A 15,051-nucleotide genomic window follows, 5' to 3' on the forward strand; every position below is an offset into this window, starting at 1 on the left:
TGGCAAAATTCAGGACAATCTGAGAAGAGAATTCAAAAGTGGCAGCTACATTCGCTGATAGGTTCAGGTGAGACACACATACAACCCATGTTTCAGTGTATATGTCAAGGGGCCAAGACCCCTGATCAGCTCAATAAGTTATTTTGTACATTACAGTGCACAGAACAACAGAGGGAGAGACACTTTCTTGGAGGGGTTCAATCTCTCTGAAGGAGGCTGGAGCCCAGAGCCCAGGGCCCTCATTAGCTGGACCTCTCCTCTTCTTTGGTTGCGATGGCCTCCGAGACAGCCGTTTCCTCTAATCGGTCCTCCTCCTCCTGGGGATAGAGGTCCGGGTACTTCTGCATGCACTCCTGCATGGCCCGGATTGGTCTACACAGTCCGACCACTTGACATCCTCTGTGCTGCAATGGAAGCGGGAGAAGGCCTCCTTGAACTGTTCCCCACACGGGCCTCCGGCCACCACCACCACCCCCCCCCCAGGCACGGGCAGTTGCAGTTGATGTCGTCTAGGTTGGGTAGGATCGGTCCGTGCTCCTCGTACGGATCATTGGGGTCGTCGGCCACCAGCTCCGCGTTGCTTGGAGTTACACGGTCTTCTCTGGTCACCAATGTGATTCTATCCTTCCCTTCGTGCCGGCAGTAGGCCATGGTGCAGCCCGGCGCTCCGACCTCGCGGCGATTGCGGCGGCGGCCTCACGCCGTCGGTCCCATCTGTTCAAGGCTGATGTTGAATAACTGATAATGAGAGACCAGACTCAAGTCGTGTCCTGGTAACAAGACTGTTTGGAACAGCAAATCCCACTTAAAAAAATACTACAGATAAATGGTATCTCTTTGAATGCCTGGTGTAGTACTTAGAGGCCAGTTTACAATTTTTCAATTAAAGTGATTCCTTCTTGGTTGCATTAGTGGCAAGAAAAAAGGGACACTTTATTTATTTATTTTTTGGCTGTGTTGGGTCTTCGTTGCTGCATGTGGGCTTTCTCTAGTTGCGGCGAGCAGGGTCTACTCTTCGTTGCGGTGCGCGGGCTTCTCACTGCGGTGGCTTCTCTTGTTGTGGAGCACGAGCTCTAGGTGCGCGGGCTTCAGTAGTTGTAGCTCGTGGGCTCAGTAGTTGTGGCTCACGGGCTTAGTTGCTCCATGGCATGTGGGATCTTCCCTGACCAGGGCTCGAACCCGTGTCCCCTGCATTGGCAGGTGGATTCCTAACCACTGTGCCACCAGGGAAGTCCCCCCCAAAAGGGACACTTTAGAAAGAACAGCAAATCATCCGGGTAGAGATATTTTAAGTATAAACAATGATTTCAGGAGCAAGACTAAATATGTAATCACTTTCTCCTTAACTTCAGTGTCAAACTACTAATGATCACAAAATAAAGTTAAAGAATGTAGAAAAAGGAATAGAAGGAAGCTTTTGTACTTTTTCAGGTTTATCAGCCAGTTTTCTCCTTCCCAACACTATAGCCGTATTATTTAAAATATAGAATGAAAACCCATATGTATTAAGACATGCTTGTTATTCACACAGCAACCCAGATTTGAAGAGAAAGATTAATAAAAACTAATTATGGCACAGAAATAGAATGAGAATTAGAACTCCAGTTTCTCTTGGTGTTCAATCATATTTTTATCAGCCTTAGAAACTATAAGGGAAAAATCCAAAATCAATAAAACCAGTAATTGATGGAAATGTCTTTTAAAGAGGCAGCAATGGATATAAACTTTCTGCACACAATTTTAACGGTAGTGCTGTTTTTCCCCAACATTTCCTAGATCTGTGGCTTTGAGCCCGGCCCCATGCTGTCAGTCTGCTTTAGCACATCATGAAGGGAAGATGGGAAACACTACTTTTGGAACTGCGTGATAGGATTTTCTAACACAGTGCCTGAGTGTGTGCTTGGTATCTTACCACTTGACTTAAAAACCACTTTGAAACTTTGAATTAGGATCATCAATATAATAATTTGACAGCATTCATTCCCCTTGGTAATAAAACATGATTCTTTTTTGGATTCTCTTAGCCTTATCAGAAAAACAGAGTATTCAAAGATCTCCAACACAAGTTCTGGCTCAAGGACACTTTTGTTCTAATATATATTCCTAATATATATTTGTGTTTAAAAAACATTAATATCCATTAGCCTCATAAATCTCACCATTATAATTTTATTTGTCCTTATTATTAATCTCGTATGAATACTGAGGATCAAGGAATTGAAGTATAATTCGATTTGAGACCGTCTGTGTCAACAGACTCTCAGCTAAAGCCAGTTAAATATGATTTTAGGTTTCTGAAGAGCCCATGGATTATGAAAAATAAATTAGTCATTGAGAGATCTAAGATGTGGGTGATGGAAAATGTTCCAACCAAAAACACTCTGAAAACAAACAGACATAGAAAACAAATGTATGGTTACCATAAAGGGAAAGGGCAGGGGAGGGATAAATTAGGAGTTTGGGATTAATACAATAGCTATACACTACTGTATATAAAATAGATAAACAACAAAGACCTACTGTATAGCACAGGGAACTATAGTCAATATCTCGTAATAACCTATAATGGAAAAGAATCTGAAAAAGATCTGAATCACTTTGCTGTACACCTGAAACTAACACAACATTGTAAGTCAACTATTACTTCAGTTTTTTAAAAAAAAAAAACTCTGATAAATTAGGAACTAAATAATGGCAGAGTCTGTGACACAGTGTAGAGAAGAACAAGAGGATTAAACAGTAACCTACCACCCAGATCCATCACACGGGGCCAGAAGAGGAGGAAAAGGAAATAGCACATTTAAGGCATTAGTGACAACATTCTGACACACATTTCCACAATAGCTTCTATGGTACAGAAGACACACACCAAAATTTTTCTGTTTGCTTCTCAAAATATATGCATTTTTAAAAGTTTACTCAGAAGTGAGTTAATTTAGTAAAGCACAAATTCAATTTGACTGTTGAAACAGGTGCAGGTAATTGCCTAGACTAATAAAATGAGCTGTAAAAACGACTGAAAATGTTAAATGATCTCTTAAAGCTCTAATTTGTCATGGAATAATAATAACGCCATAAGGAGTCAGCATTAGGACTGGTACTGAAACCGTGCATCTCAGGTTGGGACTTGAACCCATGTGCCCAGACTCAAACCTGGCCAAAACCCACAGTCTTCCAACTGAGATCACACACCTAGTTTCAGAACTTAATGAAACTCAGGTTCTCGATGTCTCATCATAGAAAGAATTCAGTGAGAAACAAAGTGATAGATAAGAAGTGGATTTAGAGAGAAACACACTCCACAGACAGAGTGTGGGCCATCTCAGAAGGGGAGGGCAGCACCAGGGTATGGAGGTTGTCAGTTTTTATAGGGCTGGGTAATTTCATAGGCTAATGAGGGGGAGGAGTATTCCTGCTTTTTCTGGAAGGGGCGGGGATTTCCAGGAATTGGGCCACCACCCACTTTTTGATCCTTCTGGTCGGCCTTGGAACTGTCATGGTGCCTGTGGGTGCGTCATTTCACTTGCTGATGTGTTGCAGTGAGCGTATACTGAGGCTCAAAGTCTAGTGGAAGTTGACTTGTCCGCCATCTTGGACCCATTTGGTTCTAATCAGTTTATGTCGTGTCCTCAAGCTATGTCATTCTTCTAAAGGTTGTGCCCTACCCCTTTCCCTCCTGTTTCAGTACCCTGATGTAGGTTATTGAGAAATCACGCTTTGTTGTTAATTGCCTGCTCAAAGTTAAGAGGGGGCTTCCCTGGTGGCGCAGTGGTTGGGAGTCCGCCTGCCGATGCAGGGGACACGGGTTCGTGCCCCAGTCTGCGAAGATGCCACATGCCGCCGAGCGGCTGGGCCCATGAGCCATGGCCGCTGAGCCTGCGCGTCCGGAGCCTGTGCTCCGCAACGGGAGAGGCCACAGCAGTGAGAGGCCCGCGTACCACACACACTCAAAAAAAGTTAAGTGAGATCAGAATTTGTAGGCTCGAGGCCGGATTCTAGGAAGCTGGGAGGTCTGTGTTTTAGGCTCTTCTCACCCAATCCTTCCATTTCTTTGAGAACCCTGGGAATGTCTAGCTAAACGTCACTTCCTCCAGGAAAACTTTCCTGAATTTTCCCAACTCTGAAAGTTCGCTGTTGTCTCTTTTTCCTACACTTTTTGGCACACATCCCAGCAGGCTTGTGCAGGCAGAACAAAGACTGACTCTTCATATTTGAATTCTCAACCTTTCGGAAGTTAACCGTAACGGTAACTCATACGCAGCACTCAGCGTGTGCCAGGCGCAGTGCTAAGCACTGCGTGTTTATCAACTCACGTCTTTTCTCATAGCAGCCCTCATGTAGGTAGTACTCTGATCCCCAACTTTCAAGTGAGGACTCTGAAGCACAGAACTGGTAGGTAGGTCACCCCAGATCGCAGAGCGGGCACATCCTAAATGACCTCACCTCTGTCATGCACTAGACAACGGCACTCCGTGAACGTGCCTAGATTTTGTATTTGACCAACTACCCAAAATCATCCATGGAGAGTTTCTTAAAGTCTTTTCCACACCCTTAACAGTTTATTCTTTTAGGGTGTGTGTGTGCGTGCGTGTGTGTGCGTGTGCGTGCGTGTGTGTGTGTGTGTGTGTAAAATCTAAACCTTTTTAGCCTCATAAAATGCAAATTTATTTTGAGTGTTAAGACTTAGTACCATACTAATTCCATTGTGGCAGCCTCCCAGGGCCTGGGATAGAAGCCTGGGGCCGCCTGCCTTTTGCTTAGCGATACAAGGCTGGGACTAAGCCCAGGTCCTGGTTTCCTCCAATCCCGACAGAAAAGCTGCCAGTCCGTGTGGCTGTGGATGTGTGTTCTCAGGAAAAAAAAGTAACTTTCTTAGTTCCTTTTCTTTTTCTTCATTTTTCTTTTCTTTTTTTTTCTTTGCACATATCGGTTCCTTTTATTTACAGGGTAGCAAAATAGTTATATTTTTGTGCACTTTGTCTGAACAAATCACCACAAACTTAAATACATACGAACTTAAATAACATTGGCTCGCAGTGTGTAGGGCAGAAGCCCCAGCGGGCTCAGCTTGTTTTTCTGTTCCAGGCTGCACAGAGCAGGAATCAAGGTGTCAGCCTCCCTGTTTGGAGGGAGGCTAAGAGATGGATCTGTTTCCAGGCTCACTCAGATGTTGGCCGAAGGCCGTTTTTTGCAGCTGTAGCGCTGACGTCTGTCAGCTTCTGGAAGCCTCTACACTCCTTAGCTCACGGCCCCCTTCCTCCATCTGAAAGCCAGCAAGTGTCCCTCTCCCACTTGGAATCTCTCTGACCTCCCCCTGGACATCCTCATTCTGACCCTTTGCTTTCCTTTTTGTCATTTAAGGTCTCATGGGATTACACTGGGCCCAAACCCACCATCCGGGATAATCTCCCTATTTTAAGATTAACTGATAAATTACCTTAACTCCATCTGAAAAGTCCCTTCACAGCAGTATCTAAATTAGCATTTGACTGAATAACTGGAGGACAGGAGTCCTGGGGGCATCTTTAGAATTCTGCCAGCCACACCTTGTTGACCCGCAAAGTGTAAACATGAAAATGTTTCCTTGACCACAAGTTAAGAATGCTCACGTGTTTTCATTTTTTTTTTTAAATAAATTTATTTATTTATTTATTTTTGGCTGCATTGCGTCTTCATTGCTGTGCGCAGGCTTTCTCTAGTTGCCGTGAGTGGGGGCTGCTCTTCGTTTTGGTGCGCAGGCTTCTCATTGCGGTGGCTTCTCTTGTTGCGGCGCACGGGCTCTAGGCACGTGGGCTCAGTAGTTGTGACTCGCAGGCTCTAGAGCGCAGGCTCAGTAGTTGTGGCGCACAGACTCAGTTGCTCCGCGGCACGTGGGATCTTCCCGGACCAGGGCTCGACCCCGTGTCTCCTACATTGGCAGGTGGATTCATAACCACTGCGCCCCCAGGGAATTCCCGTGTTTTCATTTTTTTACTCCACATATTTTCCAACTTACTAGCTATGGTACCTGTTAACAACAAATACACTGAAACTAGGAATTTAGTTAGAATTCTAATAAAAAGACGTTTTTACCAGTGGGTGGATTACTTTCTATAACATCCCTTTATGATGTGTAAATATACCAATTGAATTGAATGATATGAAATATATGAACATGTGTATTAATATCCGGGATTTTTTACTATCAATAAAACTGTCTATAAAAATAATTTCAACGTGGTGATTACATTTTGCTTCAGGTTTTACATGCAGCACAGTGATGCTTACAGGGAAGATCTTGGCAAGTTGATGGCACATAGCCTCTAGGTGTTGTACGCCTAGAACATTCCAGAAAGACAGTGTGGATCTTTCTCAAAAATCTCCCCAGTTACCCTACTGCATCAGACTCTCAGTGTTCACGTTTCCTCTCCTCTGACATTTCCACTGCGGCAACCAAAGGCCATTTCCTCTTGGCCTGTCAACAGTGAAAATTGAAAACAGCTGCTCCCCAATCCTTTGGATAATAGGTTCTCTGTGTACATCGGGTTACCAAGTCTTTAAGGTCACCTCCAATACCTGAGGAGGTCACAGAGGTGGAGAGTTTTGAAGTTGAAAGTGGTCTTTGTAATCATGTAATCCAATTTCCACCCAAGGCCGGGGTCCCATCTGTAACTTCCATCCCCCAGCCATCCTCTGGCCTCTGCACAAACACTTCCAGAACAGGAAATTCGTGATCCCTAAAGGAACATATTTCTCGTTTAGATGACTTGAATTGTTAGAAACGTTATTCTTTTTTTTTTTATGGCTATACTATTTTATTATCGCTTAAATTTCACCAAGAATGAACTCAAGTACATGGTAGGCATATGTTCAGATTTTTGAAATAAAGATAAAATGGAAAAACAGCTTTAAGGGTGCAATGTACTTAACACTGCATAATATATTCAACTAGACAATCTAGGGGGTGGCATAACTATACACTTAGGAGCACTTAGGAGCACAGAAAATATAGGGATAAGCCGTGGAATTGGAGGGAAAACCATTCGGGACTGAACAGAGGTCCCTGGTTGCTGACAGAATGTCCCCTTGACTTCAGACTTGAGACAAACCTAGGGAGTCTGTCAGTATACAAAAACCACTGATTTCAGAACAGTAATAGGATAGATTGGCCACAGCCAATTCAGACTGCGGGGTCCAGTATGAAGCAAGCAGGGCTGGCTGGAGGCTGGAAATGTTGTAGCTGAAGCCCAGCGTAGGTAGACGAGCAGCCATCTTCTAAAAATCGCTGATTTATACACAAGTTCCTAAGATGCTTTTCCCAAAGAGAATAGAAACGTTATTCTTATATTTAACTGGAATCTGACTGTCATTTCTACAGAACCTTATGAGAATGCATTCATGCATTTTCTTTTACACAGTAGTTCACCTATATGAAGAGGTCTCCTGTTCCCTTACGTGGTTTATTTAAACTTTATCATTTCTTCATGTGAAATTGTTTACATTCATCTTATCCATTTTATTAATTTCTGTATGCTCTTTATTTTGTGAATGCCCCTCTTTTAAAAACATATCCAAATAATGAAATAAGTGACCCACAGTTACAGTCAAAAATATGATTGACATTTAAAAAACAGAATACTCAGTAGCATAAGGAAGGCTCAAAAGAAGATAGTATATTTCCATTCTTATAAATTCAAAATCTATCTTGTTTACAGTTGCATATATAGATAATATTATTATAAAGAAAAGCCAGTTAACAATTATTATAAAAGTCACTATAGTGCTTAATTCTTGAGACAGAATGAGGTGTGAATAGGGAAGCCCATGGGATTGGGTTTAGGGAATGTTTTACAGTATCAGCAGTGTTTTTGTTTGTTTGTTTGCTTGTTTGTTTTGATTTTGGCCATGTTGTGCAGTTTGTGGGACCTTAGGTCCCCAACCAGGGGTCAAATCTGTGCCCCCAGCAGTGGAATTGGGGAGTCCCTAACCACTGGACCGCCAGGGAATTCCTCTCAACAGTGCTTTATTTCCTGACCCTAGTGGTGATTTCATGATATTCACCTTACAGTTTCATTAATTGTGCATATACTTTTTTTTTTTAGATTCCATATATATGTGTTAGCATACAGTATTTGTTTTTCTCTTTCTGACTTACTTCACTCTGTATTAGTCTCTAGGTCCATCCACTTCACTACAAATAACTCAGTTTCGTTCCTTTTCATGGCTGAGTAATATTCCATTGTATATATGTGCCACATCTTCTTTATCCATTCATCTGTTGATGGACACTTAGGTTGCTTCCATGTCCTGGCTATTGTAAATAGAGCTGCAATGAACATTTTGGTACATGACTCTTTTTGAATTATGGTTTTCTCAGGGTATATGCCCAGTAGTGGGATTGCTGGGTCATATGATAGTTCTATTTTTAGCTTTTTAAGGAACCTCCATACTGTTCTCCATAGTGGCTGTATCAATTCACATTCCCACCAACAGTGCAAGAGTGTTCCCTTTTCTCCACACCCTCTCCAGCATTTATTGTTTCTAGATTTTTTGATGATGGCCATTCTGACCAGTGTGAGATGATATCTCATTGTAGTTTTGATTTGTATTTCTCTAATGATTAATGATGTTGAGCATTCTTTCATGTGTTTGTTAGCAATCTGTATATCTTCTTTGGAGAAATGTCTGTTTAGGTCTGCTGCCCATTTTTCGATTGGGTTGTTTGTTTTTTTGATATTGAGCTGCATGAGCTGCTTGTATGTTTTAGAGATTAATCCTTTGTCAGTTGCTTCATTTGCAAATATTTTCTCCCATTCTGAGGGTCAGAAGAACCTAAGGGCAAGATGGGAATAAAGATGCAGACCTACTAGAGAATGGACTTGAGGATACGGGGAGGGACAAAGTGAGAAAGTTGCATGGACATATATATACTACCAAACGTAAAACAGATAGCTAGTGGGAAGCAGCTGCATAGCACAGGGAGATCAGCTCGGTGCTTTGTGACCACCTAAATGGGTGGGCTAGGGAGGGTGGGAGGGAGGGAGACGCAAGAGGGAGGAGATATGGGGATATATGTATACGTATAGCTGATTCACTTTGTTATAAAGCAGAAACTGAGACACCATTGTAAAGCAATTATACTCTAATAAAGATGTTAAAAAAGAGAAAAAAATTGTGCATGTACGTTGCATGTATTTTTCTGAATGTATATTTCACATCTGTGCCCAGTTAGTTATTAGCATTTTTCTCTAAAAATGTGGATGCATATATTTTGACTGAACAATTCACTTTCTAGAAAATTGTCCCAAGCAAATAATTAAGAATATGCACAAAATCTAACTCAGTGTATGTTTAATGCAGTAATGATTATAATAGGCAAAAAAAAAGGCCCAGAGTAAATTAAATACCCAAAGTTAGATTGAGTTATTTATGATATATGTATGTATTGATAGAAAAACTGTTACGATTTTTTTTTGCTAAATATAAAAAAATAAGATAAAAACCTGTATAATTACATTTTTAGAAAATCTGAAAAGGACTTCAATGAAATATTAAGATCATCTCTCAGAGGTTTAATATGGTTTATTTTTATTTTCTTCCTCTTTTCCATCTCTGCTTTTAGATTATTCTGTAATGATGTGTGCACAGTACAGTTTTGTAATACAAGTATTATTAAAAATAAAAATATAATGGACCTCGTGGACATAATACTCTAAATGTGTTGAGGATCCTGGTGACTTGCCTCCTACATAGAGCCCATGTGCAGCCAGTTTTGCACAGCGTTTGTAGAAGCAGCTATAGGACACTGTGTGAGAAAAGAAATGGGAATAGTCAAGTGAAATACAAGGTGAATTCAAACCACACCTTTTTAAATTTAGGTTTTTAAAATCAAAGTTATTTAACAGCATAAAGAGTCAAGTAGTCTTGTCAAAGCCTTGGTAGGAGAAAAGCAAGCGCCAGGCTCCTCTCTTCCCCTCTTTTCCACTTCCCAGATGCAACAATTTCAAACCGTTCTGCTGATTCTTGTAGTACCTGCCTCCCTATTCTAAACAACAGGTGGATATGTCTCCATCTTGTAGCTTGAAGCACTATCTATTGATTTCCCTCTACAGGAGGTAAAGATTTATCTCTTTTCACTATTACACACATGCACATTCCTGTCCTCCCAACTTCACAAGGTCACAATTTAGCTTATAAATATTTAGTGTTTACATCATCATGACAAGATGCAACACAGCTGAGTCATGTAGTAGTCATCACCGAAAACCTTTTTGTTTGCCTTGGCGTTAGTAATTGTTTCCGTTTATTTGCTTGGTTTTCAATGTTCTTATCTTCCTCAGTTGTACAAACCCCAAACTCATCCCCAGTTGTATAAACCTCCTCTCAGTTCATTCAATACATTCTCTATTGATCAGGTTAACAATTTTTTTTTTAAGAAATCTTTCCCAGAGCTCCTGACTGTCTCTCATAGACCTGGATGCTCACGCCGACCTCTTTTGTCATCCTGGGTCTTCCTTTCCCTTCTCTCTTGTGTTGACCTGTGTCCTGGATCCTGTGACATCCTCCTTCTTGAAATGTTTCCTCCCATATTTTGGTGGAACACATTCCTTTGTAGCTTCCTAAACAGAGCTGCATGGAAAGTCATTTCTTTTGCTATTTAAAATGTCCCAATAGTCTTTATTCTACTTTTTCACTTAATTGATGATTTCTGTAAGTACAGAACTCTAAGCTGGAACCGTTTTCTCTCAGAATTTGGAAAGCATTTCTCCCTGTCTTCCAGTTTCCAGTGTTGCAAAGTCTGATGCCAGTTAGATTCTTGAATTTTTACAGGTAATCTTGAGTTCTTCAGTTTTGGAACTGTCTTGAATTCTTTCTTTAATAATTTTTTCACCTCCATTTTCCTACTTCTTTCCTCCTGAGTCCTCTCTTATCCAGATGTTGAAACTTCTGGAAGAGCCTTAATTTTCTTGTCTTTTTTATCCATTTTCCATACTTTGTCTTTTCCTCTGCTTTCTGAGAGCTTTGTTCGAATTTATCTCCCAATCATTCTATTGAGCTTTCCATTTCTGCTATTACATTTTTAATTTCTAAGAGCACTTATTTTGATCTGTGAATGCTCTTTTTTGTTTTTTTTTTGATAGTACCCTATTCTTAGCTCATCAATGAAATAGCTTCCCTTATCTCTCTGATAATAGTTTCTTTTTTATTATTATGATTATCTTCCTTTTGTATTGTCTCTGTTTCTTCCAAATTGCTTTTCTTTCTACCCCCTTGTTTTGATCTCTTATTTTCTGTGATTCTTGGCTGGATACCAAAAAGCTGATTAGAAACTGTACAAAAGAGAAAAGGGCTTGTCAATTATGGGTGTCACTGTAAGGTCATCTGGCTGAGCCAATTAGCTGGAGAATCTCCAATGTTCATACCTTTAGATCTTTCTTCCTGGAGTTACTTGGCTTGACAGAGAGGAATTTTCTAATCTCTGCCTGAAACCAAGCAGGACCCTGTGGGGCTCCTGGGTACGGAAGACTTTCCGTGTTCCCCATTTCTTGTGTGTAGAGAACAGACTCCAGCCTCCATGACCTCCCCTGAATCCCAAAGGGCAGATTTGAACAGCCTCTAATCAGGGAAGGGAGGGGATACAGAGACAAGGGAGGAACAGCAAAAAACAATAGTGCAGCCTTAGGGCAGAGTCCTGGTTCCCCCTCAAGGGATACACATAACAATATCTTTGAGCTCTTTACAGAACTAAAATCCCCAACAATGGAAGATGTCAGCATTCTTCATTCCAGAGAAGATCACCTGAGGCCAGATTAAAGGAGCACAGGCCCTGCGCACACCCTAATCTTATCAGCAACCCCATCCTTGAACCTCTGCTATAAAACTCCTCACCAAATTCTCCTGGGCTGGGAAGCACAGTTTTTGAGGGCAAGAGCTCGAGCTCGCTGCGTCCCTCTTTGCCTGGCGGAGCAATAAAGCTATTCTTTTCTACTTCACCCAAAACTCTGTCCCCGAGATTCAATTCGGCACCCGTGCACAGAGTCTGAGTTTTCAGCATCACGCCTAGAGTGAAGAGGCCAGCATCCTAGGTCTAGCGGGGGGAAGAAGACTTGGTGGTAAGGGGGTCTCAGTGTCGATATGTGCATGCTGTCACATAATCCCCCTGTTTTCAGTAGAGAACACCAGCTTTCAACTCTCCCAGGAGTCCTCCAGTTCAGCCAGACCCACCCCAGATACTAACGTCCAGTCTTTCCCAAAACAGGAGGGGAAACTGGGAGTACCAATTTCTTAAAAACACTTTCATGGAGTCTTTCAGTTTCTAGCTCCCCTCTCAGCCATCTTCCAGGGGTACTTGGTGCTGTCAATCCTCAGCTTTGGGGATTTTGTCCAACATAAATCAGGTGCTTCCCAGCTTTCCCACAGCCGACAGAGATTCAGGTTTCTTAAGTCTGCTAGACCAGTAACGATTCATCCATCTACTTTCTAGCTTCCAGTTATCTTCTCTCCCTTTTCTTTGCCCTGGACAGTATACATATATTTTTTTTAATAATCCAGTTTATTAGGGATTTGGCAATGTGCATGGATAAACACGTGTGTCTAATTCGCCATCTTAATTGGAAACTACCCATATGCTTTGTCATATGAACTTCTCTCATTACAAGTTTTTCCGTATTTTATATGTTCCAATCTACTCCCTGAAAAAAAAAAAAAGTAGACATGTATACTTTCAAATTTTAGCCTTGTGTTTTTTTGCTCGTTTTTCACCATTTAAAGGTAATTTGGAAACTCAATCCTGTGGTAGAAATGACAATAACAATAAAGAGAGCTACTATTTTATGTGTATACAGCACTCTACTAGGTGAAAGTAATATGTATCCCTCATAAATGTGTGTTATCTGCACATCTGATAGCTACGTTCTTTGTCTTCATTTAAGTCATGGGCTGGGAAACTACAGCCATGGCCCCAACCTGGCCTGCTGCCTGTTTTTGTAAATAGTTTCATGGGAGCTCATTTGTCTACATATTGTTTATGGCAGAGTCGAACACTTGCAACAGACAGCATATGATTTGTAAAGCCTAAAATACTTACTCTTTGGCCCTTTAAGATGAAGTTGGCCAACCCCTGCTTTAAGTTATTGATAAAACATATTAAATATGACAAGACTGGATCTAATCCCATTAAGTGAGGCACTAACCTCCCTGTCGGCGGACATTGATTAATTAACCAGGACAGCTAGACGACGAGCAGTAAGCCTACTTAACTGCGTGGTTTTTAGATTATACATATCAATTATATAAGGTAAACACTTAAAATTTAATGCTGACCTTAAACTGAATGTATAGTCTTATAAGAAATCCCCTTTCTCCTTGCATTTAAGTAGTGATAACATTCAAACACAAAAGAATCACTGTAGAAACATATTTGGGTACAGGTTTCCCTAACCCTGTGCATGGGATTCTAAGGAACGTGGAATTCTAAGGGATTCTCGGAACTCTCAAAATGGGTTCTAAGGAACATTAGACCTGTGGAAGAGAAAAAGGATTAATGCTACCAGTTTGTCAAATACCGTTTACTAAGTTCTCCCTCTTGGAGATTACCAATATGTTAGCACATGAAAGATTTTGAAAATTCCTGCGGTAGAAAAATCTGAATACCTTTGTTTATGCAAATGTTACCCATTGGAAATTATCTCTTCCAATTCCGAGCCTCTGTGATTCCACCTTACCTGCATTTATATCATTAGAAACATTGTCAAATGCTTTGCTGACATCATGGGTACTAACTAAAATGATTAAAAATATTTTTCATGGTTTTCAGAAACCCTAACTTTGTGGTTCTCTGGGTATTCTAGCAGTGTTTTTCATGGAAGCTAGTCTAAAAGAAGCAGATGGTTAACCAAGACAGAGACCAAGGTGTTTGTCATTCAGAATCATTAGTCATCAGGATAATCCAAATTAAAGTCACAAAGAGATACCACTACACACCCGCTAAAATGGCTAAAATGAAAAAGATTGACTCTGTCAAGTGTTGACAACGATGTGGAACCATCAGGACAGTTGTACATTTCTGTGAGGACTGCAGAGCGGTACAAACACTTTGCAAACAGTTTGGTAGTTCCTTAAAAAGTTTGACATATACTCACCATGACTCGGCAGTTCAATTCCTAGGTATTTACCCAAAGAAATGAAAATGTATGTTCCCACAAAGATTTGTCCTTGAATGTTCAGCAGCTCATTATAATAACCAAAATCGTTCAGTAATACCTGAATGCATAAACAAATTATGGTGTACTTACGCAACAGAATGCTATTTGGCAGTGAAAACAAAGAACAACGGATAAATGCAGCAACATGGATGAAGCTAAAATAATTAGGCTCAGCAAGAGTTGTCAGACACAGAAGAGTGATGCTGTATAACCTCATTGTATGAGATTCTAGAAAGGTGGAAGCAATGCATAGGAACCGAAAGCAGACCAGGGCATTCCTAAGGTCTGCAGTACAGGTGGGGCAAGATGGAACCTTTCCTAGACCTGATAATGGTGGAAATTACACAGTTGAATATACTTGTCAGAACTGTGCACTTAGAATGGGTGTATTTTATTGTATGTAAATTATACCTCAGTAAAGTTGATTTCTTAAAAGTGTCCATACAGAAATAGAAAAAAAAATCCAGAAGTACATAATTAGGTGGTGGAATTATGGGTGATTTTTACTCCCTTTATTTTGCTCTTCTGTGTAATCTAGCATTTCCACTATTATATATAATGTTAGAGATTAAAAAAGATTAAAATAAAAATGGTATCTATTCATTAAAAGAGGAAAAGCCATGTTTGTGTTTTTCTCATCCCCCAGAGTAATTGTCTTATCTTCTCATGAGAGCAAGGACAGGCTTATTCATCTCTTAATCTCCTTGTCCAACTGTAGAAACTCTAGTCCAGGTGCCTGAGCAGAGCAGCCCTTTATGTTTGGTGAATTGAATTGAAGTGTTAGATTCACTTTAGATTCATCCATACCTACTGCCTGGCCTGCTGCTTCTTGAGAATCATTTAGAACTTTCTCCATCAATGCTCTCTT

General features: G+C 40.9%; 1 pseudogene; it reads right to left on the bottom strand.

The window, feature by feature from the left end:
• Positions 1–242: 242 nt before the first annotated feature.
• LOC101278174 (mitochondrial intermembrane space import and assembly protein 40-like) lies at positions 243–651 on the bottom strand (annotated as a pseudogene).
• Between the last annotated feature and the right edge of the window lie 14,400 nt (positions 652–15,051).

The sequence above is a fragment of the Orcinus orca genome, chromosome 17 (genome assembly GCF_937001465.1).
Source record: "Orcinus orca chromosome 17, mOrcOrc1.1, whole genome shotgun sequence".
NCBI classification, from domain to species: domain Eukaryota; kingdom Metazoa; phylum Chordata; class Mammalia; order Artiodactyla; family Delphinidae; genus Orcinus; species Orcinus orca.